Source organism: Pleurodeles waltl, chromosome 8 (assembly GCF_031143425.1).
Source record: "Pleurodeles waltl isolate 20211129_DDA chromosome 8, aPleWal1.hap1.20221129, whole genome shotgun sequence".
Classification (NCBI taxonomy): domain Eukaryota; kingdom Metazoa; phylum Chordata; class Amphibia; order Caudata; family Salamandridae; genus Pleurodeles; species Pleurodeles waltl.
The window spans coordinates 633585737-633609161 of record NC_090447.1 but is presented as its reverse complement, the minus strand read 5'-3'; the positions used below and the strand labels follow the sequence as shown (position 1 = coordinate 633609161).

The window sequence follows — 23425 nt, the reverse complement described above, 5'->3', positions numbered from 1 at the left end:
CTTCTGTTTTTTCCCAATATGAGCTTAATGCCGTCTTTGCTGCACCTAATGCTAGCCACATAATAGAACGATCGCTCTGTGTTTGGTGCTGCAGTTCTGGAGCGCGCAGGCCCAGTAAAAGATGTGCCGGTGAGGACGGGACGGGATAACCCAAAATCTCTTTTAAATGTGACAGGATTTCGTGCCAGTATGGGTGAATAACGGGGCAGTCCCACCAGATGTGCCTAAAATCTCCCAACATCACACAGCCCCGCCAACACCTGTCAGACACTTGGGGATAGATTTTTTTAAGTTTCTCTGGGTAGAGGTACCAATTGTAGAGTATTTCATAATGTGCTTCTCTGGCCCCCATGGAGCGATTATATTTGACTATGTCCTGAAACAGGTATTGCCAGAGACCCTCCCCCACCTGGAGATCCAGAACCTGCTCCCAGAAAGAAAGATGCTGGGGGATATAAGCACGCTGCACCGACGCCAACAACCTATATAGTGTGGAAATATTACCCTTCGCTACCCCTCCCTGCTGGACAAACCTCTCAATGGGAAGAAGATCCCTGGTGGCCGCCGCTCACATTTGAGGCTGAGTAACCCAGTGGATTAATTGATTGCAATGAAAGCTTCCCTCCCTGCACTTGTCAAAAAGACCTTGGGTAGCTCCCGGAGGAAAGGCCGTGTTATAGTGAATTGGGGTATGTGGTGAGTGAAAAGTTGTGAGCTTGTAGACTCTTGTCACTGTGTCCCATACCTTAAGGGTGGTAGCGGTGGGGGTGCTGAGATAAGCGTTCTTCGGTCGGTCTCCTTTGGGCTTCCAAAGCACATCCCATAGTGTCCGTCCCGTCACTGCTCTATCCATATGTAGCCACAGCTTGTCTGACTCTCGGAGTGACCACTCAGCAATGATGCTGGGCTGTGTCGCTTTGTAACATATTAGAGGATCTGGGAGGGCTAAACCGGCCTTGTCTCTGGGGTACGTAAGCAATTGATTAGAAAGCCGAGCTCTAGTGCCTTGCCAAACGAACGGGTGAACATCATACGGAGCTCTGTGTAAAAATCATTGGGAATGCCGATGGGCAGGCTTTGGAACAGATATAAAAACCGTGAAAGTACTGTCCTCTTAATGGTGTTTATATGAGCTAACCATGAAAGCCAGAGCGTCGACCATCTCTTAAAGTCCGCGCATAACGTCCTAAGTAGGGGCGGGAAGTTGGCTTTAAACAGGTCGGCAACCCTGGGGGAGAGCCTGACTCCGAGGTACAGAATTTCTTTCTTGGCCCATACAAATGGAGATGTGGAGGCTAGCACGCCCATTTCAGTGGTAGGAAAGGTTAAGTTAAGGATATATGATTTCCACCGATGCACTTTAAAGCCTGCTACCTGCTCGAAAAGACCCAACTCCTCCTGGATGGTCAGAAGGGTCGTATGCGGTTTAGTAACAAAAAGCAAGATGTTGTCGGCAAACAGTGATAACTTGTGTTGGTCGGGACCAAATTAGATGCCTTGAAAATTTGGATCTGCCCTTATCCGGGCTGCCAGAGGTTCCACGCTAAGTGCAAAGAGCAACGGGGAAAGGGGACAGCCCTGTCTTGTTCCCCTGGACAGGTCAAAGAAGTCGGATGACACCCAGTTTACTTGCATTTGTGACCGGGGACACGAGTAATTGCTCATTACCATTGCTATGAACTGTTCCCCGAACCCAAATCGCCGCATGGTCGCCACCAAGAAGGAACATTCCACCCGGTTAAAAGCTTTTTTAGGCGTGCCAAAAGCATTGCCGGAACCTGCTTCTTTGTTACCTTTTCCATCAGGTGAACGACCCTTCTCAAATTATCATGTGTTTGCCGACCTTTGCAATAGCCCGATTGGTCTGGATGAATCAGATCTGGTAACACCCACTCAAGTCTCCGGGCTAAGATTTTGGAATATAATTTTGCATCGAGATTAAGCAGGGCGATGGGCCTATAAGAGACACAGAGCTGAGGGTCCTTCCCATCCTTAGGAATAAGTGTGATCAGGGCTTCTCCCAAAGTGGGGGATAGTGTGTGCTCGGTTCTTATGAAATTAAACAGGTCAGCTAGGTGATGTGTTAGCTCCGCCCCAAAGGTTTTGTAGAAATGCGCAGTTTATCCATCGGGACCTGGCGCTTTGTGTAGTGGAAGGGAGTCAATGGCCTCCCTCACTTCGTCCGCGGTGAATGGGGCCACCAGGAAGTCGTTATAATCCCGAGAAACCTGTGGGAGATGAGTCTGTTGCAGGTAGCTCTCCTGGGCGTGGGAGCTCGGATTATCTGATTTATATAGTCGGGAATAGAATTTCCTAAAACCTCACGCTTTCGCCTCATCTGAATAATGTTACCCTGACTAATCACGCACTTGCGCTATGTAGTCCTTAGTTTGCTTATCGAGTAATTGCCTTGCAAGGAGTGTGCCTATTTTGTTCCCTCTTTCATAATGCGATTTCTGGACCCTTAACAATGCGACTTCTGCCCTGTTCGTGTATACAGATTGCTATTTGCTTTTAATGGAAGTTACTTTCTTCTGAGTCTGCCAGGTAGGGGAGAGCTTATGGGCCAGTTCAGCTGCCTTCAGTGCACTCTACAGACCCTATCTTTCTTCAGCTTTCAACTGGTAAAGTGAAGACGCTAATGAAATTCATGTGCCCCTGAAGCCCGATTTAAACACTTTCAGGTAGTGGGGAGGAGAGTGTCCCCTGCTTTATTATTCTGGAAAAATTCGCTGATATCTCTCTGCAACTCGTCCCAAGTTGTTGGGTCACAGGTTAAGATGTTTGGAAAGTATCACTGCCTGCCCCATCGAACACTGGAGGGTCCATTCCAAACCCACCTCCACCGGGGCATGATCAGATATAATAATCAGGTGGATAGTTGCTGATCAGAGAGTTTGCCGAAGGGGCTGACTTAAAAATATGTAGTCAATCCTGGAGTAGGATCTATGAGAGTGGGAGAAAAAGGTATAATCCTTCACCGTGGGGTGAAACGTACGCCAAGATTCAAAGAGCCCCAGTCTGTTAAGGGCCGTCTTTACTGATTTTGCAAAGACACTTGTAAGCGGTCTCTGGGGGTGTGTTGTGTCTTGCGCGGCATCCCAAATCAAGTTAAAGTCTCCCAGCAGCACTATCTCAGCCTCTGCAAAAACCCCCAACACGTCAAGACAGCTCAATAGAAACTGTGTTTGGCCACTATTGGGCGCATATAGTGTGGCCACCGTCCAAGTCCGCCCCCCCCAGGGTGTCCTTGACCATTAGAAATCTAAATTCCTTATCCTGTTTTGACCCCGAGATCTGGAGGTGTATGGACCTATGGAACAGCAGGGCGACCACGCAATGCGTTGTTGTCACTGAAGCAGTATGTATCTGGGGGTATTGTTTGTGATGTAATCGGTGTCCCTCTCCCTTCCTGAGACGCGTTTCCTGCAGTGCAAAAATATCATATTGGTGGTCGTCAAAAAACTTCCGAAGCTGTGAGCGCTTATTGGGTGAATTGAGCCCTTTAACATTCCATGTTAGAAAATTTAGCATCTTGTCTATGTGACCAAGAGCACCTCGCCTGTGGGTACATCTGTCCTGTGTTGGCACTCGGGTTCCTCAGCTCTCCACCTCTGTACCAGGTCCCCCAACATCTCCTGCCCCCCCCCCCCCCCCCAGACTGGTAGTCTATGCAAAGTAGGGACAACAAATAGTAACCAAACATAGAAAATAGCAACAGAACAGGTAAAAACACAAACTACAGGTCGCTGGTACTCAAACTCCTTGTGGTCATTATGGACGGGAAGGGGTATTCATCCGCGTCCACCCCTCCCCCCCCCACCAGACCACTTTCGAAGGCTCTGACAGTGTCAAATGTGAGGACCTCCTTTAGCACTTGCTGGAGGGATAGTAGGGAACACACCGAAAGAGCTCATTCCACGAGCGACCCCGTGGCCAATCAGAAGTCTCGAGGCTCTCCCCCCAAGAGGAGGTTCCCTCCCCCGGGGGCCTTTGAGAGCCCCCATGCGGCCTCCATCCAAGATCCTCTCCTCCGCCCCTAGCCAAACATGCTTCTGACATGTGCCATGCACATACGTTTACGTCTTGGGGGTCTTCCTCCCCCTCCTCGGCTGCCTCCATTGATCCATAGCAGTGGATGGGGATGGGTCTGCCCGGCGCCGTGACTCTCCTGTTGTGGCGTGTCCGACATCTGCACTCTTCTCCTGCAGCCCCAGTGCGGCCGCCGCTGCCCCAAACTCCATGAAGTGGTATGACTTGTTGTTGGGTTCAAAAGCTATGCCGAAGGGGAATGACCATCTGTACCTAACATGTTTTGATCTCAGCTCATCTGTTACTGGACGGAACTGCTGCCGGCGGAGCAGTGTGGCTGGAGCGATGTCCTGGAATAGGGTGCAGTGCTCTCCTTGAAAAGACACGAAGTCCTGTCGCCTCGCCCTTTGGAGGATGCGCTCCTTGACCTTGAATGAGCTCAGTTTCACTAGGATGTCTCTAGGCCTCTAACTCTCATTGGCGGAGCAGGTCCCTACTCTTTCCACCTGTACTGCTGGATGTTCGTCGCCCAAGAGGGTGGAGAAGAGACCCACCACAAAAGACTCCAGATCAGCTCCCTCACTGCCCTCCTCCAGCCCCCTCACTCTAATATTGTCTCTGCCAGAGCGGTTTTTCAAGTCCTCGCATTTGAGTATCGAGAGCTGGAGTTGCGACTTGAACTGTGTGATCTCTTTCTCCATTGGATTTACTTGTTTCATCTCGTGGACCTGCGTTTATAGGTCTTACGTGTGGGTCCCCACTGAGTCCACGTCCGCTTGGAGAGGCCATGCGACTGTTAATGTTCGATTGGAATGTATCGAGTGCGGTCTTAAAGTCAGCTGTGAGTTCTTCTCGCAATTCCGCCTTGAAGGTGCGAAGGGACGACAGAAGGTCCTCCTTAGTTAATGCCATGTCACCTGATCGCAGCGACGGGGGCACCCCGGATCTGGCAGGTGCAAGTAACTGGAGACCCTGTTGGTTTGTAGCCTCCTTCGAGGCATAGGCGCCCCCCAAAGACCTCTCTCACTCGTGCTCCTATTGTCACTTTGTTCACCATCTCTCTCTCACACTTAAGCTTTATTCAGTCAAATGTAACCATCAAAGCAATACAATCACAGCTAAAATAACAATAAATGCATAATAAATACAAGATTAAGGTAAAATTAAACGATCAATTAGTCATAAAAAAGAGAAAAAAAACATGTATGCAAAAAATCCTTAGAGTACTTCCCCAATAAGTTATCTAATGGCCAATATAATGATACAAAACTATCTCTCGTTGTCATCCGATATGCAACAAACAATGGATCACGATAATCAGAAAATCATTATATAAAATCAGTGTATAAATAAATTTAAGAACTATAAATACTTGAAGACAGATCATTTTGGCTTTTTATGAGGTGTATACGTATGTGCCATGCGGCCACAAGGAACTTTGTTCACCACTTCCTTTGCTGGCCCCCGTTCCTCCTTACCGGGGTGTGCCTCCCGGTGCCGAAACGCCATATAATTCCCTATTGCGGAGAGAGGAGTGCACGTCGAGTTACTCTTCGGCCATGCTCCTCCACGGGGAAGCACCACATGGTCTGACCTTGGGTGCCATGTTGGGGTCAGGCAGAAGCGTCAGGCGAGCCCCATAACCGGGCAACCAGGGGCCTGCCACCGCCCCCCCCATTCCTCTATGTGGGGACGCGTGCTGAGTTTCCCATCCGGCGGTCCCCGGCTCTCTCTCCCCACCGGGACCGCCCCGCCTCCTGCCTCATTTTAGTTGCGGCCGCGCCTCGTCCGCCGGATGCTCCTGGAGGGGCCTCACTGCCCCCCTGCCGGTCCACAATGGGGGTGGTTGCTGCATCCCCAACCCAGGGTGCCCTTTTTTCTCCACAGGGTGGCCGCAGAAGTGCAGGCCTCAGGACTCCAGGCCCGCGCTCTGGCCCTCTGCTGCCGAGCATCGCCCGCAGCGGCGAGCTCGTCCACTGGGCTCTCCCACCACCGCTCACCTCACCCCCAGGACTCCAAACTCTGTCCCGAGGGCATGGCTGGTGAGAGGCCCCCCTCAAGACACAGTTTTTGTGTTTCTGTGGGAGATTTTATGCGGAGCCTCCGGGCTTCACAACCGGACAGCCATGTTGGTTGGCCACGCCCCCCTATGCATACTTTTAAGAAGCATACATTTTTAAAAATTCATATTTTTCATGTAGGTGATAACGTTTGAACCCTAGTGCAAGTATTCGATGCCTTATTAACTGGTTCCAGGATTCTCTGTAATGCTGAGCATCGCAGGTACAGAAAAGTTCACTTGTGTACGTGAACGTCATGCATAACCATGGGGTTGATGCAACACTTTTCTTTATTGAGGTTACTGTGCATGCATGCCCAACACAGGACGTTTTACTATGTAATAGCTGTGCAGGATAATACCCAGTGAAAAGCAGACACTATTGGTACAAAAGCATGCAAATGTTAACTGTTCAGCATAAAGACAATAAAATCGTATGAAGAACAAAGTTTCATCTCTAGCCAGACTGGCAGGCATTTTTCTATATACCTCTTTTCATCGGATTTTCATTTTTATATGAACACCCTTTTTAATTCTCCTTCCAGAGGTGACCAAGAGATCACCTTTAGGAAATTACTGCAGAGGTGCGATTTCGCCAGTGTGATAAACAACCAAGTAATAAACAAGTGTTGGCAAAGTCAATAGGTCTGGGTTTGAACACAGCCTTTGCCTAAACAAGTTTTGATTCCTGCCCTGCTCTCATCAATTTAACAAAAAATGGCGAAAAGTATACATTTTTTTTGGTTACAAAATTCACACATTGCCATACAAGGGCACAATGTCCACAACACATCTTCCCTACTGGGGAACGTCGCCACCCTGGGGCTCAAACAACTGGTCACTTTGCCAACCCACTCAGCAGGACACATGCTCGACCCCGTCTTCTCCGCCAGCAACGACATCCACGTCACCCACATCTCTGAACTGCACTGGACTGATCACCAATGAGTCCACTTCTCTTTCACCAAACACACCGAACACCTCCACGCCCAAAGCCACCCATGAAGGAGCTGGAACAAGGTCTCGGAAGACCAACTTGCCACGTCCCTCCAGCAAACACCACCACCGGCCACCACAGATGACAACACATCAGCACACAACCTCCACCAATGGATCTCTAACTCTGGCACCCCTCGAGAAACCCCCTGATAAGCAACCCCGCAAGAAAGCCAGATGGTTCTCACCCACCCTCCATGAGTCCAATCGCACCTGCAGATGGCTTGAGAAGAGATGGAGGAGCAGCAAGACCCTGACCAACTGCGCAGCCTTCAGAACAACTGTCACCGCACACCACCACCTCATTAGAATCACAAAGAAAACAACCATTCAGGAACGCATCAACGCCAGCGCACACAACAGCAAAGAACTCTTCGCCGTGATCAAAGAATTCATCAAATCCAGCACAGACATCCCCCCTCCCATGACCTCTGTGACAACCTCAAAACCTTCATCCACCGCAAGATATTAGACATCTACAACAGCTCCGCCACCCAGGACCCTCCCACCCACCCGCAACCACCGCATCGATAGGGTCCCAGTTCCCAGCCAACTCTGCACAACTGGACCACTCCCTCCACCGACAACATCCAGAAAATCATGAAAACCATCACCTCCGGAGCCCCCTCGGACCCATGCCCCCCTCACATCTTCAACCGAGCCAGCACCACCATTGCTCCCGAACTATGCTACACCATCAACTGCTCCATCAAGTCTGCCACCTTCCCACAAGATTAGAAGCATGCATAAATCAACCCACTGCTGAAGAAACCCTCTGCCGACTTGATGGACCTCAACAACTTCAGACCCATCTTGCTGCTCCCCTTCCATTGAGAAGGCCATCAGCACCCAACTCCCCGAATTCATCAAAACCAACCACACCTTGGGCCACTCCCAACAGGCTTCAGAAGCAACCACAGCACCAAGACCGCACTCCTCGCGGCAATGGATGACATCCGCACGCTCCTTGACCGAGGGGAAACCGCAGCTCTCATCCTCCTGGACTTCTCCACTGCCTTTGACACCGTTTCGCACCACACCTGCACTAGACTCCATGACGCTGGCATCCAAAGCAAAGTCTTAAAGTGGATCCGCTCCTTCCTCACCAGCCGAACCCAGAGAGTCAGGCTCCCACTGTTCTCCTCACAACCAACACAGATCAGCTGCAGAGTTCCTCGGGGTTCCTCTCTGAGCCCCACCCTCTTCAACATCTACATGGCCAGCTCCCTAACATCGTCAGAAACCACGTAGTTAACATCGTCTCCTATGCTGACGATACCCAACTGATCCTCTCCCACACCGACAAGCCTACAACTGAGAAAAAGCAACTCCCACAACTGAATGAAGGCAGTTGCCACCTGGATGAAGGACAGCTGCCTGAGACTCAACTCCAACAAGACAGAAGTCCTCGTCCTAGGTTCCACCCCCTCCGCCTAGGATGACTCCTAGTGGCTCAGTGCTCGGAACCTCCCCCACACCCACCGACCACGCATGCAAACTTGGCATCATTCTCGACTCCTCGCTCTCAATGAACCGTCAAGTCAATGCCGCCTCATCTTTGTGTTTCCACACACTCCGCCTGCTCTGAAAGATTTTCAAATGGATCCCTATTGAATCCAGGAGAACAATCACCCAGGCGCTTGTCACCAACAAATTAGACTACGGCAACACACTCTATGCCGGCACCATCCAAATATTCCATAATAAATTGCAGGGAATCCAGAGCACCTCGGTCAGGCACATCTTGGACATCCCCCGCCGCAACCACATCTTCGGTCACCTGGGAGACCTTCACTGGCTCCCAAACAACAAAAAAAGAATCACCTTAAAACTCCTCATACACGCATACAAAGCCGTCCACAACATTGGACCCACATACCTCAGCGGTCGCCTGACCTTCCACACGCCCACCAGACACCTCCGCTCTGCCCACCTGTCCCTCGCCACAACCCCAAGGATACGCAAGAACTCTGCTGGAGGAAGATCGTTCTCTTACCTCACCACAAAGTCCTGGAATGCTCTTCCGTTACACCTCAGGCAATCACCCTCACTACATCAATTCAAGTACGACCTCAAGACCTGGATCTTCAACTGAACTTCTCCTACTCACAGCGCTTTGAGAACCCGACAGGTTATAAACCGCTTCTCACAAGAACATGGTTTGATTGATTGATAGATTGAAGGGGATTATTTTGTGTGGGAATATGCTCTTTATGAAAGGGCAGAATGCAGTCAGTCACAGCAAGTTTGGAAATGACTGAAGTGTGCTGACTCATTGCCCCAGCCTGTATGCTGCAGTGGGCAGAACAAAAACATGGATAGCACAAAAACATACCAATGCATAAAGAGGGCTAACCCCTATAATGTATTAGATATACATTTATATTTTAGCAAAATCAAACTAACACCACACCTAAAAAGGAGACGGGGAGCAACAAGAAAAACTAAACCAAAAGAAGAAAAGCAGACTGAACACTAATCACGTTATGGCTCGGCTGTGCTTACTTACTAGCTTTGTTTACACAGTTTTCTTTATTTTTTGCACACTTTTTCCTGGGTCCTTCGCACTCAGATTGAAATTCTCCCTTTTCTGTACCTTGTGAATATTTCATTTATATTATGTGATTTCTAATTTCCTCTTACATAGGTGTGTGTGCCCACAGCTTATAGTCTTATCACCTTTTTTACGAAATGATTTATTGTAGACTGATGTTATGAGCATTTTTTGTAATGTCACGAACACAGTGAAGAACAAGTTACACACCTTCAGTATCTAAACACAGATTCCTCACCTTCTGAATACTTCCCTATGTATCAGATTGGATCCGGAAACATTTGAGCAGTACCTCTGCCAAGTGGTGCTGTGCAGCTCCATAATTATGCTGTGCTGCTCTCTAAATGACATATAGAGCCAATATTAGCACCACTCCGGCGTACTAACATCAGTTGTATTCAAGGCTATCTGCTCACCCAGACTCTCAGCCCCAATAGCAAATTGGTGTTGACCACTGAGCAGATTTAATGGGCAGAGTTGAATTCACAAAAATGGAAGGATACTAGGGTCGGTGAGGAATCTGCAGTTAGAGTCCCTGGCAGAAAGAGCATTACAGAAGGTAAGTAACTTGTTCTTCTGATAGAGATTTCTAATAACTGACATCACATCTTAAACAGATATCAAAGCAATACCTATTCAAGGGTAGGTCTGTTAATTGGCACAAACCAAAAAGTCCTTTAGGACTGAGCGGGCAAAATCAGCATCTCAGTGAAACTGGCTGTCCAGAGAGTTATGCTTCTTGAACATAAGAAGAGATGCTGTGTAGCTGCCTGATCAATGCCCAGGACGGGAACCCCCACATGCTAATACAGTGGCAGCAGCCTTGACTCTTGTGGAATGTGACCTTAATCCTTTTAGGGGCTGCTTCTTGGCCAATGAGTAGCAGATCTTGATATAGAGCATGAACCAGTAAGAGACAGAGCTTCCACAAACTCCACATAGAGCTAATTGTCTACCCAGTATTTTCTAGCACAATTGATGTAAAGGCTCACTGAAGTGTACAAAAAAAGTATACAAAAAAGTGACTGATGGAATGATCAATCAATCTCGGCCACTGGTAATTATAGGGGCCACAATTGTTTTGCACACCATGCAATCTCAGTTCTTCCCAGCCATATGCAAATCAGCTTCTGCCCTGCTCCAATGAGAACAATCCAGCCCTAACTGCTAGGCCAGGTCCTCAATGAACTGGAAGACATGAAGCCTAGCACCGGTTTCAGCATAGTTAGTGCTCATTATCCTGTTATAGCTTTGTTCCAATAACGCAGTGTGCATCGTGCTCACTTCTGGGCATACCCGTCCCACTTTGGGCGACACACTGAAGTATACAAAAAACTGATGGATGTATTGCTTGAATTAATCTCATACTCATAATCACACTGGCCGCATCCCAGTCTATCGTTATTTTGCACACCATGCCCCCTCAGTTTGGACCTAACCATATGCAAATCAGTCTTGACCCTGTTCCCATTGGGACAATCCAGGACTAACAATCACAACCCACTGTCAGAAGCCAAGGCACATAAACGTGCACTAACCAATGTTTCTAACTTAGGAGGAGCGATGGTTGGAGATAGTCCATCAACTCTACTCAGTGTTCTCCCAAAGGAATAGGAATACTGCTAGCTAGGGAGGTCATCCAAAAAAAAGGAGATGTAGATAAAATAATAAAAGACAGACCACTGGTAATCCACAAACTGGATTAGATCCACCCTAGATTCGCCAACAAGACTCTCCTCTGGGAATAGACTTTGGACTTATAGGGTCAGGTCAAGAGGATTACCGTTTATATCCATGCACAAGTGAAGAGAGCATTAACAACTCCACATATATAACACTCTTACCTCTAATCTGTTCATGCACACTTATTGGATCAAATTTGCATGGCAGTTTAGCTTGACAACAGCTCTAGCAAATTAAGCTTTGTAATTCAGAGGGGTTAAGTTCAACAACAGATCTATTGGAATAGAGTGTTGATAGGGGTAAACATGTTTCTATAGGTTGGGGCGCATGCTCACTTCACCCTGTCACTTTGGTTTGCTCAAGTTCACAACATCACTCAATCAGATGCAAGTCTTTTATCCAAATTTCCCAATTGTATGTGATGCTCTTGAGTGCTTGCCGGCTCTCACTCAAGTACCATTATTGAAGTTCAAAGACAGATGCTAGCAAACATTTGACCATGCAGGTGCATCCTGTTTCAGGTTTTGCACTTAGCTTTGTTTGTTCTTACTTTCTGGTTTGACAGCCAGCAGCTGCTGCATCGGCGATCCATGGGAGAGGAGAGCACTTCACGCTACTGCTCCATTAGGAACATTCAAGTAAGTTGAGTCTTTTTTGACCTTGCCAAGCGGTGTCAGGAGAGACACGACAGACTGTCTTCGATGAAGGCACACATTGCCTAGCAAGGGTGCGTTAGAAGAGAATAGTTTGTACACCCACCTGACTTTCAAAATGGTCAACAAGCTTTCCTCTTCTTGCGTAACCTATACTGGAAGGGTCTCTTGGAAACTGAGTTCTACATCTTTTTAGCATAGTTCTGTAAGATCTACACCACTCGTAAGGGGAATAACTGAGAAACCCCACTACTCCTAGTCAAATATTGGTGCCTTATTCTCCTTTCAAGCCTAATCCTGAGAACCAGCTTGCATATTTCCATATCACTTTTTGCAGACTTGAGATGCCCATACTTTTCCATTTGAGATTACAAACTGAGCTTTCTGGTTTACGGGAAGGGACGGTGCAGCGTACATTTCAGAGCCAAAAACACCCACTTTGATGCAAGCACCCAATATCGATAGCCCCTTTGGCCAGAATGGTTTGCACTTCCTGCTGTAAGATAAACAGATTGTCTTCTATCAGTTGTTTCGGAGAAGGTGGAAAGTGAGGCATAGCAGCTAGTAATGGTGGGGTGTAACCCCTGTGGAATATTCTTAGGACTTACCCATCCGAAGTTATGGCCTGCCAACCTGGTAACATTTGTAGAATCCTGCCTCCAAAAGAGTAGCTCCACTAAGGGCAAGCTAATGGGGGTTTGCTGCTAGGGCCATGAGGGGTGTGGAGGAGGTTGGGGGGCAGGCTGGACTGACTTGCACACTGTCCCTGACTGGGGGACAAGTGGGTGCCATGGCCTCTGCCATGCATAGGCTGTTTTTTGTCTAGTGTTCTCGAACAGTGAGGGTGCGGTTATCTTTGTGTTTAACAAACTGGGAACATACCCTTACAGTGGTAAGCAAAACATAATTGAAGACTATCACCCTCTTCCTAAAATAGGAGACCAGATCTCTTTAATGAATTCACTGCACCTTAGAAATCTTGTTATACTTTTTGAGAAACCCCAGTCAAAAAAGCAGGATCAACAGGGGCAGAAGAATGTGCCTCACTATCTGTCGCTTTACTGGGGAACCAGAGTAAGGTTTGGCCCAGGCCCCTAAGAGAATTATGACGAGGGCCTCGTTAAAGGGCAGTAGAGGCTCAGTATTGGTCTGCCCCTAATGGAGAACTTTTGGAAGCACGTTTCTCAGTGGCAGGGCCTGGATTTGAGACTAGGCCGGTGTCAAGGGATATGTTGAGGCCACTGTCAACCTGGAGGTTCTCACACCAATTTACTTCATGGTAGGGATGTCCAAACTCATCTTCATGTCCAAATCAACACAAGCTTTATTCGGTCAATTAACCACCAAAGCATCACAATACATTAAAACTCATTTTGAAACCTATACTATCCTTAATTAAGACAAATGAATAATAAATACTTTAAAAAATCTCAAGGTACTCATCTAAAATCCCACCCAATCAATCTTCATGAGACCCTATTTACCAAACAATTACGTATATGCCATGCTGACACTAAAAACTTACTAACGGCAAGAACTAACACATTAGAACTATGGCTTTTTAAAACCCGTATTGCTATACTACATTTACTCAGACCCATTTCACGACACATTTTACAAATCCATTTTGACCGGGGAGAAGAATAAGCAGGGCAGAAGAACATAAAATGTTCAACTGTTTCTGGGGTGCCACCACATACTGGGCATGTGTCGGGAGTAAAAATTGACCCCCAACTACTTGTCAAGGACATCAATAGCAAGGTCCCGAAACGAAATCTAGCACATAAACCTTTGCCCAGTATGTCGAGTATCATGTCTAAATGAGGTTCGTACTGCGGATACCACTTAAAATCAATAAAAAAGTTAGTTAATCGACCATGAGATTTGCGACAAATATAATCGTTCCTTACATGAGACAAGTATACAGATTTCAAAACATTTTTATGGGATTTCTCTAATTTATGAGGATTCTCCCAACAATCTCCCAAGCCCAAGGTACGGAACCAATTGGACACATGTCTGACCCAAGGAATAGTAGCAGCATTTGGTCGCTTTAATAAATCGAGAAGTGAGATCTTATATATATCCAATTCGGGGACAGTCCAATTCCTTATCCAATATAATAAAGGTCTTAAAGCACTTAAATCAGCTACTCAATTCAACCCCAAGTCAAGAAACACTGGGATCAATGGTGTACTGCGAGGGCACGCAATCAAGGCCCTCACAAAGATGTTTTCACCCACAGCTAATCTATTACTATTGGGGGATCCCCATACCTCCGCACCATAGACAGCAGCTCCCTGCGCCTTGGCCACATAGATTTTAATAGCTGGAGATACAACTTCTGTAGTGGTACTTTTATAAACGCGCAGGATGGATGCTGCTCTATGCTGTAAAAGCCCCACACCTTTGCTAATCTGGTCCTCCCAATGTAATTTACTTGTTAGCCTCACTCCCAAATAGTCTATTGAACTAACCTTGCTCAAAGGAACACCATACAATTTAAAGGTGCATTTCTTGCAAGGTCCAGAACTGAACACCATCAGTTTTGTTTTGCTGAAATTCAACTCCAGACCATAATCCCTGCAGAATGAATTAAATCTGTTGACAAGAATTTGTAGACCCATTGGTCTCTTTGAGATAAGAAGTGAGTCATCAGCAAAAAGAAGAATGGGAATTTTCTGAGCATTCAGGGAAGGGGCATCATTCTGACAAGAGATCAGGGCCTGCACCACCTCATTAATAAATAGGGTAAACAATAACGGAGCCATCACACAGCTCTGGCAAACTCCCCTTTGAACAGGGATTTTTTCAGTCAGCTCACCTTGATTACCCCATCGCACTTGCGCATATGTGTTTTCGTGCAACCGCTTTAGTATTTGAATAATATTAACTGGGTCCCTAATCTGTGCAACACTTCCCACAGTTTTACTCTTGGGACTAAATCAAAGGTGGATCGCAGATCTATGAAAACAACATACAAATGTTGCTTGGCAAGAACTACATATTTCCAATATAAAACAGCCAACCTAAAAACCTGATCTACCCTGCTAGTTTTTGGGCGGAACCCCGCTTGGAGTGGGGAGAGGATCTGATGATCTAGGATACAACTGGTTAGCCTCCCTAAAAGTTGGTTAGCAAAGATTTTTTGTAAGTTATCAATGAGGCCAATTGGTCTATAATTGGTTGGGAGATTTGCATTGCCCTTTTTATAAATAGAGATGATTTCGGCCCCTTTCCACGTACTCGGAATTTGGCCCCCTGCAGCGATTTTATTCAAGATTAAATTTATATACCAGGACCATATGACTGGTTCTGATCTATAAAGGTCTCCCGGGAGCTTGTCAGGCCCAGGAGCTTTGCCTGGTTTAAGAGAGTTAATGGCATCAAGGGTTTCTTCCATGGAAACAAAATGTGATCCTCAAGGGCATTGACACCCTCCCCTAATGAGTCGATACCAGGATTCACATCCAACATCGATGCGAGATCCTGATCTCCGCCATAAGAATCAAGTACCAAGGCGTTTTCAGGTATAGCATAAAGACAGGAGAAATGACCCACCCAACTTTCTGGTTGTATGTGATTCCTAATGCTGCTCCTACCCACTCTTTGTTGTTTAGACAGCAGTTCCCAAAACAGCATATTATTATTTAATTTTGAAGCATCCAATAATTCCTGCCAAATAGAATCTTCCCATGATATTTTTGCTTGTGATGTAACCTCCTTGTATACACATCTGGCTTGTTGTATCTCCCCCTGGAAACCAGTCGTAATTGCTGTTATTAACCCAGACTTTGCCCTAGAGCAGGCTTCATCAAACCATCCGTTACCTACCGAATTCCCACCCCGGGGTCTGAACCCAACCTTCTTATAAAAAAAAGCTCTGCAATTTTAAAAACATACTGTTGTGTATACTAAGTATAGGAATGTCGTTAACATCCTGTTCTTCATAAGCTGTCAAATTGTCTATAAACAGTTGCCAAATCCCATGTATCATATAGGGGTTAGACATCATCTTTGGCCACCCAACCCTTGTGGAGTTATTGTTCAAACATGGGGATGGAACCGCTGTGTGTTGATTATTAGATGTCCTCCTAAATACATCCCCAGAGAGAGTAAGAAGCAGGGGACAATGATCACTTTCACATCGTAGGTCCACCCTCATATCCCTCAGCAGAGGCCATAACCTAACGTCCACCAAGAAATAGTCAATAACACTTGTCGACCTACTGCGTTTAAATGTGGGCACGGTGTTTAAATCAGAAGGCGTACAACCATTGCGGGCCCTAAGGCCATACTTTAAACATAAAGAGGCCAACTGAAAAGCCACACAAGAACGGGTACAGTACCTGTAATTAATTAACTGTGGAATTCCCCAGAGTTCATTTTCTTCAACTGTTCATCCACTAAGCAGAACAGAGGGTTCAAAAGTGCAGTTAAAATCCCCTGCTATAATTAAAAAAGACAAAGTTTGTAAAGTATCTAAAAATTCAGATAATAATAATAGGGTCTGGGTCTCAGAACCTAGTGATACAGATCGGGCGTAAATATTAATAAAAATAATGTTAAGATTCTGCTAAAACGAAATTTGCATGCCCATTAAATCGACAGAGTCAATTTCTAAAATCTGATAATCACATTGCAGTTTCTTATTTAAAAGAACTAATAACCCTCCTTTGGCACGGCCTATCCCCTTCTCCTATGGTTGGGCAGAAATACTAAGGGGGTCATTCTGACCCCGGCGGTCTAAGACCGCCGGGGCCAGGGTCGGCGGGAGCACCGCCGACAGGCCGGCGGTGCTCCAAAGGGCATTCCGACCGCGGCGGTAAAGCTGCGGTCGGACCGGCAACACTGGCGGTCTCCCGCCAGTGCACCGCCGCCCTTTGGAATCCTAGCTGCGCCGCCGAGGGGATTCCGACCCCCCCTACCGCCATCCAGTTCCCGGCGGTCCGCCTGCCGGGAACCGGATGGCGGTAGGGGGGGGGTCGCGGGGCCCCTGGGGGCCCCTGCAGTGCCCATGCCACTGGCATGGGCACTGCAGGGGCCCCCGTAAGAGGGCCCCTACAAGTATTTCACTGTCTGCTTGGCAGACAGTGAAATACGCGACGGGTGCAACAGCACCCGTCGCACCTTCCCACTCCGCCGGCTCGATTACGAGCCGGCATCCTCGTGGGAAGGGAGTTTTTCCCTGGGCTGGCGGGCGGTCTTTTGGCGACCGCCCGCCAGCCCAGGGAAAAACTTAGAATACCCTCCGCGGTCTACTGACCGCGGTGCGGTATTTCGGAGGGGGGAACTCTGGCGGGCGGCCTCCGCCGCCCTCCAGAGTTAGAATGACCCCCTAAATGAGAGAAACCCATCTATATCGATTTTGTCCTCTGCCCAGGATTCCTGGAACAAACAGATGTCCTGGTTATTAATGTACGTAACCCAATCTGGGTCGGACAATTTCCTATCAAGTCCAGCTAAGTCCCAAGTCAGTATTGTTAATTCATGTTTGTCTAACTCTATTCCATGAATCAGGCAGCCGGCCTCCTCCGTGTCCATCTCCTCACTGCAAACCCCAGATGACACCATCCTAGTAATTTTGTTCATGTACAAATCCTAAGAACAAGTCCCAATAGGTGCTTCCTGAGCTGTAGTTAGTCATACAGGTTTTAACTGCAAACAAGGGGTTTTAACTGTCACAGAGGAATCCCTATCCTGGGAGTAATTTAGGCTTCCATGAGTAGCAATCAAACAGGCACTATATGGCTTCAATGCAAGGCTAATCCCCCCCCCGTTCTTGAATCCCTATACTGGCGAGTACGTAAATCAAAGGCCATAAGTTGTTCCACCAATACCTTGTCAAGAAGATTAATAGAAATTAAATAAAAATTTGAACCCGGGGACTACATCTTTCCACTGCAAGAATATCTGAACGGATAACTGAAAGATAGTTCCGTCGGATGCGTAGCCAATGTATTACCTTATTAATCAGGGATTCATGATTCTCAACAAAGCCCGGTGGCAACTTTGGAACATCAACCATATAAATAATATTATCTCCCCTTTTTATACTGAAATCTTGGGCCATAGTTGCTAAACCACTAGGATCGTTACAAAAAGGAGAGTCAATAATAATGGGGGTTCTAATAATTTATTCACGGGGTAGGGGGGTCAACCTCCTTACCCGCTGTTTTAAAAGTATCATACCCTTTTGGTCTTCGCCTATCTTTAGGAACATTAGTGTGGGCAATGTTGCATATCAGGTTCCCCGTGGAATCCCCACATTTAAATGTTCTATTGGGTCCCCGTCTATTGCTCATGGAGTTACTTATAGGATCTAGTTGGTGCCCCTCTGCACCAAGTATAGACAATTTTTCGCAAAGAGGGAAATTTGCTGGCCCCCCAGGGGGGTATTATTGGATAAGGTTAATTTAGTCATAACAGGTTTTTCGTCCCCCCCCTTATCTCCACGTCACCCTGCTGACATTTACACCCACATTGATGAGACATTTTTTCCTTCATTAATCTTGTTAATAATATGACCAAACTTCCAACTTCGTCCACCCTCTGTAAAATAAGAGCCATGTTAATTCTGCTATCTAATGGTTCCAATCCTTTGCAGATAGACGGAGGGTTGGTCAAAGTGTTATCGTCAATGACTGCTCCGGACAGAGATTGTAGTGTACCCATAAGTAAGTCCTCTTCCTCTGCCAGTGGATCAAACCGATTGGTGCATAATACAGTTGAAACAGCCCTAACCACGGGACTTAACGGATGGGGAGTGGACATTGTTCCCTCAGGAAGAATGTCCTCCTGTCAAGGTGGGAAATTAGGGACACTACAAGATGTTGCCTGCGATGGAGATATAGCAGTGTTCCTTGAAATGTGCAATTCCTCCCTTCCAACAACCTTTATGGGAGAGTCTAGTAATTGCCTCCTCTTCTTCCTAATAAAAATCTCTGGAATTTTCCCATTTCGGGTCATATCCTTCTGGATGCGCAAGCCCCCGGCTGAATGGGTGTCACATTTCAAAGTAGTTTACTTCCTCAAAGAGTAGATCGATTTCATCGAGGGGATTTGGTCCACATCCAGTGGCCGAGCTTGCTTGTTTCCTAGAGCGTTTTTTCAAATTTTTTGTATCATTTAAAGGCACAGGAAAATCAACAGCCTTCCTTTTCGCCATGATGATTACTAAATGATGAATTTAACAGCCCAGATGAAAGGAAAATAACCACTTGCTCTTACTTGATGCTTACTTCTCCAGCCAAGTTGGTGGGCCCTGCCCGGCCTCTATCGGGCGATGATGGGGCCGTCTTGGCCTGGTCTTCGCCCAGGCACGCGCCTGGGCCCGACCCGCGCGCTTCCCGCGTCCAGCATGAGGACGCGTCAATTTCAGGTAGCAGCCGGGAGCCTTAATGCCATGGGGGATGTAGTCCCACCCCGGGCCGACGAGAAAAGCAAATGCGAGGATGCGTCAATTTCAGGTAGCAGCCAGGAGCCTGAATGCCTGGGGATGTAGACCCACCGGGGCTGAAGAGAATTGCAAATGCGCTTCCCGCGAGAGGATGCGTCAATTTCAGATAGCAGCAGAAAGCCTGAATGCCTCGGGATGTAGTCCCACCCCGGGCCGACGAAAAAAGCAAATGCGCGTCCCGTGCGAGGACGTGTCAATTTCAGGTAGCAGCCGGGAGCCTGAATGCCTGGGGGATGTAGTCCCACCCCGGGCAGAAGAGATAAGCAAATGCGAGGATGCGTCAATTTCAGGTAGCAGCCGGGAGCCTGAATGCCTGGGGGATGTAGTCCCACCCCGGGCAGACGAGAAAAGCAAATGCGAGGACGCGTCAATTTCAGGTAGCAGCCGGGAGCCTGAATGCCTGGGGGATGTAGTCCTACCCTGGGCTGACGAAAAAAGCAAATGCGCGTCCCGCATAAGGACGTGTCAATTTCATGTAACAGCCGGGAGCCTGAAAGCCTGGGGGATGCAGCCCATCTTCATGTCGTATTCATGTCATGTTCATTATCAGAAACCATTCCAAATAATAAATTAAGCAAATGAGGCCTCTCCTGCCGAACTGGGATGTGGAGCGGCTCAGATGGAATGGGCAAATGCTTGCAGCTCCATGGACACTGAGCGTGGCTTCGATCGAAATTAGGATATTGCCGACTTTGGAATGGGTTGTGCCTCGTTTTCCAGCATCTATGGAATCAGCATTGGTGTTGATGTTCCAGGGACAAGCGTACAGCCGGATGTGGAGTCAGCAAAGGCACAGGGGTAGTGGCCTAGTGATAGACTCAGAAGATGCATCCAGAACCGAGGGTGAACCCACTGGTGGTATTCCAGATGGAGGCCCTCTCTGCTCAGCTGGCCCGCAGGCATGCAGGGAAGGAGTCGAAAGAGATCCATAGAGTTGCAGCATGGCCACGTGGAATGCTTGAATCTGCCTTGGTTCCACAGATGGCCGAAAACTCAGATTTTAGTGGGGCAAGTTGACTGAGTTTGGGCGCAAGATCTAGAGGCATGAACCTAGGGTGTACAACAGTGGGGGGGAAAGGGCAGAGTCACGTTTGAATTTTTTAAGTTTTTTCTTTGACTTACCAGAGGATTTACAGTGTGATGCTGATCAACCTCAGGACCAGTTTCTGGACTGGGAACAGGACAGAGAATATTCTTTGGACTTGGACCAGACATGACATGGGATCTTCCGTTGCTTAGCGACAGAGTTTGCCTTGCGGTCCCAAATGGTTTTCGGATTAATTGACACGTGGCCATAGAAACATGAGCCAACCCCAGGCACCACAGGAACATCTGAAAGGGATCTGTCACAGACATTAGTTTGTGAATCTTCCAACAAGATTTGAACTCTGTCATGTTGGGAGGTGACATTTCCCTTATACACTGAATTTCGAATTGTGAGGTAACTGGCAGTGCGATGAGGTACTGCTAAAAAGTTTCTGGATCCATTCTTACATCCTGGGACATATTCAGAAAGTGAAGACTCTGTAGTTAGAAGTCACTATCAGAAATCCCTCCTCCCACAGGCTCTTTGTGGGAGGGCATTGCTTTGTTAAAGTCTGTCAGACTTTGTTACTAGTATTCATAAAATGTATTTGTGAAGGTTGGTTTGCAATACCAGAAAAGAAAAATTGTTAATCTTGAGTCTGTTAATGTCTGGATTTCTTGGAAGACTACCATATGCCAAAAGCAAAGTAAATTGCCCTATTTCCCTCTCTCCAACACTTGTTGCTTGCCCCCTCTGACCGACAGTCCGTTTGTGCTAGGGTTCTGAAGAACCTGCAATAAATAGGATTTTTTGGCAGTAGTACTTTCTGTACTGTGTTATGCTTAGGCATGCACAGGAAAGGTGTGCAGAATGCTTATCAATGAAAGGATGAAAGTATTGGTAAGTATCACGCAACAAACTCATCATAGAATGTAGCAACAACATCACCAAATTCCTGAGTGGGGGGATCTAATACTGGCCCATAGCTACATATGGTGAACTTTTTATTGTAATGCAACCTTGGTCTCATTAACTAACACAGAATGCAATGGATATAGATGTGGGAAAGCAATACCCCTACAGAGACCCAAGCTAGAGCCAAGATAAGGACCTAGCTTGGCCCTCAGAGCTAAAGTGAGTGCTGAATCATAATTCTCATGGAAATTATGCAACACATTTCATATAAAAATGCAACAGCTTAATTCTGTAGGTGTTCCTATTCAGCACGTTAGATGACATTAGTTCACTGACTGACATTTATTCAAATAGTAACTTATAGAAATGAACGTATAAACATTCAAGGAAGAACAACTTCAATGCCCTGACAAATTTACTATAAGTAAGCCAAAAAACACGTCTGTCTGTAAAATACACTATAACAATATGTCACTATTATTGGTACTGCAAACCAACAGTTTACCAAACTATATAGGAAAGAGGTTCTGTTTTGTTATAGCGCTAGCTCATCAGTGAAATATTCTAAGAGCTCCCAAATGTGTCAGTCAAAGACAATCGAGGCTCACAAAGGAAAGCAAATTGGCTAGCATCAATCAACTGGAGAAGTCTCCAAAAAGGGTAGCCCGTTTCAGAGATTTCCTCTCAGTACTTGGATTGTGGGTGGGTGGGAAGCTGGTGATGGGCATAGTCCACATGTACGATGACGCTGTGCACAGGGGATGAGATGGCAGTGAAGCAAACAATAGAATACATCCCAGGGACAGGGGACCACAGTTCTATCAATAATGCCAATGTAAAGGTACTAACAGTAATACAGTAATCGCGCCTAACCCTCAAGGTGATGGCATACTGAAACCCTAGCTATGACCCACACCATTTTAACTCCTCTGCAGAGGACTAAGCCTGCAACTAACGGGTCAACCCCTTCCAATCACTCAGTAGTCAATTTACCAAAGCCGTGCAAAGTATTTCCCTACTTAAAGCCTCAAAAATGCCACAACAAGCCTAACCACAGGGGTTTGCTGGCAGCTGGTTGTAGCTGTGGGGTCCAGAGGGACATTTACAGTAACAATGTCAGTGGTAGGTGTTCATTATGACATTCCCGGGGCCCAGGTATGGGTGCATTCAAAATCGATCTCACAGACCATGCCTATCGGTTCAGAGCTGATGGCACTCCACTTAATTCCAATGCTGTTTGGGATGAACGCAGATTTCCTTTTTTTTAAGTACTAATAGTACCAGGGAAATTCCTGGCAGTTGTCCCATAACTGTTCAGGTAAGCATTCTTCGTACATAGCTCAACATCAGAGTTCCAGGGTTAGCCAGCCTTCAATACAATATAAAGTTAAGGCAAATAAAGGCAACTAAGGCAGAAATGCCTGGGACCGGAGTGCAAAACATCTGTCAAGCAGAATTTGTCATGATCGATCAGCCTCCAAGTACTCCTATTCTTTTCAGTCAGTCAGCAAAGCATCTTTATTGTTTAGACACGTCTATAAAACAATATACTCACACACAGTAAAATCCCCCAAACCCCAACTACCCCCAGCCCAATTTACAATCATTAAAATAAAGTAAAACAGCCAGCTCCTGCCCCCAACCCTTGATCCCCCATAAACATATAAACTAAAATCACTGAATGACCCCCTCCTCCCACAACTCAACATAAAAATCAACCCGTATTGATCAATATTAAACTCTACTGTAGTTCTAAGATAAGCTTGTTTTCAAGAAATTTTCTATTTCACAGGCCACGTCAAAGAACTCCTTGTTCGTGAGAAATGCTAATGCCTCTTTTCGATGAAGGATACCATATTTTGAAAAGAGCGGCTTTAAAATCGTATTTTATAAAAGTGCAGGGAGTTGAAAACAAATTAATATTTGAACTTGTCACCTGCATCCCACAGGAGCAACTGTTTGTATGTCAAAAAATGCATTATATACCTCCCCCCTTTAAATACCGGAAATTCAACGCCAGACGAAATTGTAATCACAACATGCGGTT

At 46.7% G+C, this 23425-nt stretch overlaps 1 protein-coding gene across 1 annotated transcript in view; it reads right to left on the bottom strand.

Annotated features, from left to right (window-relative positions):
- Positions 1-23425, bottom strand: part of MBTPS2 (membrane bound transcription factor peptidase, site 2) — a 417557-nt gene that overhangs the window by 1909 nt on the left and 392223 nt on the right. The gene's annotated exons all lie outside the window — the stretch shown is intronic.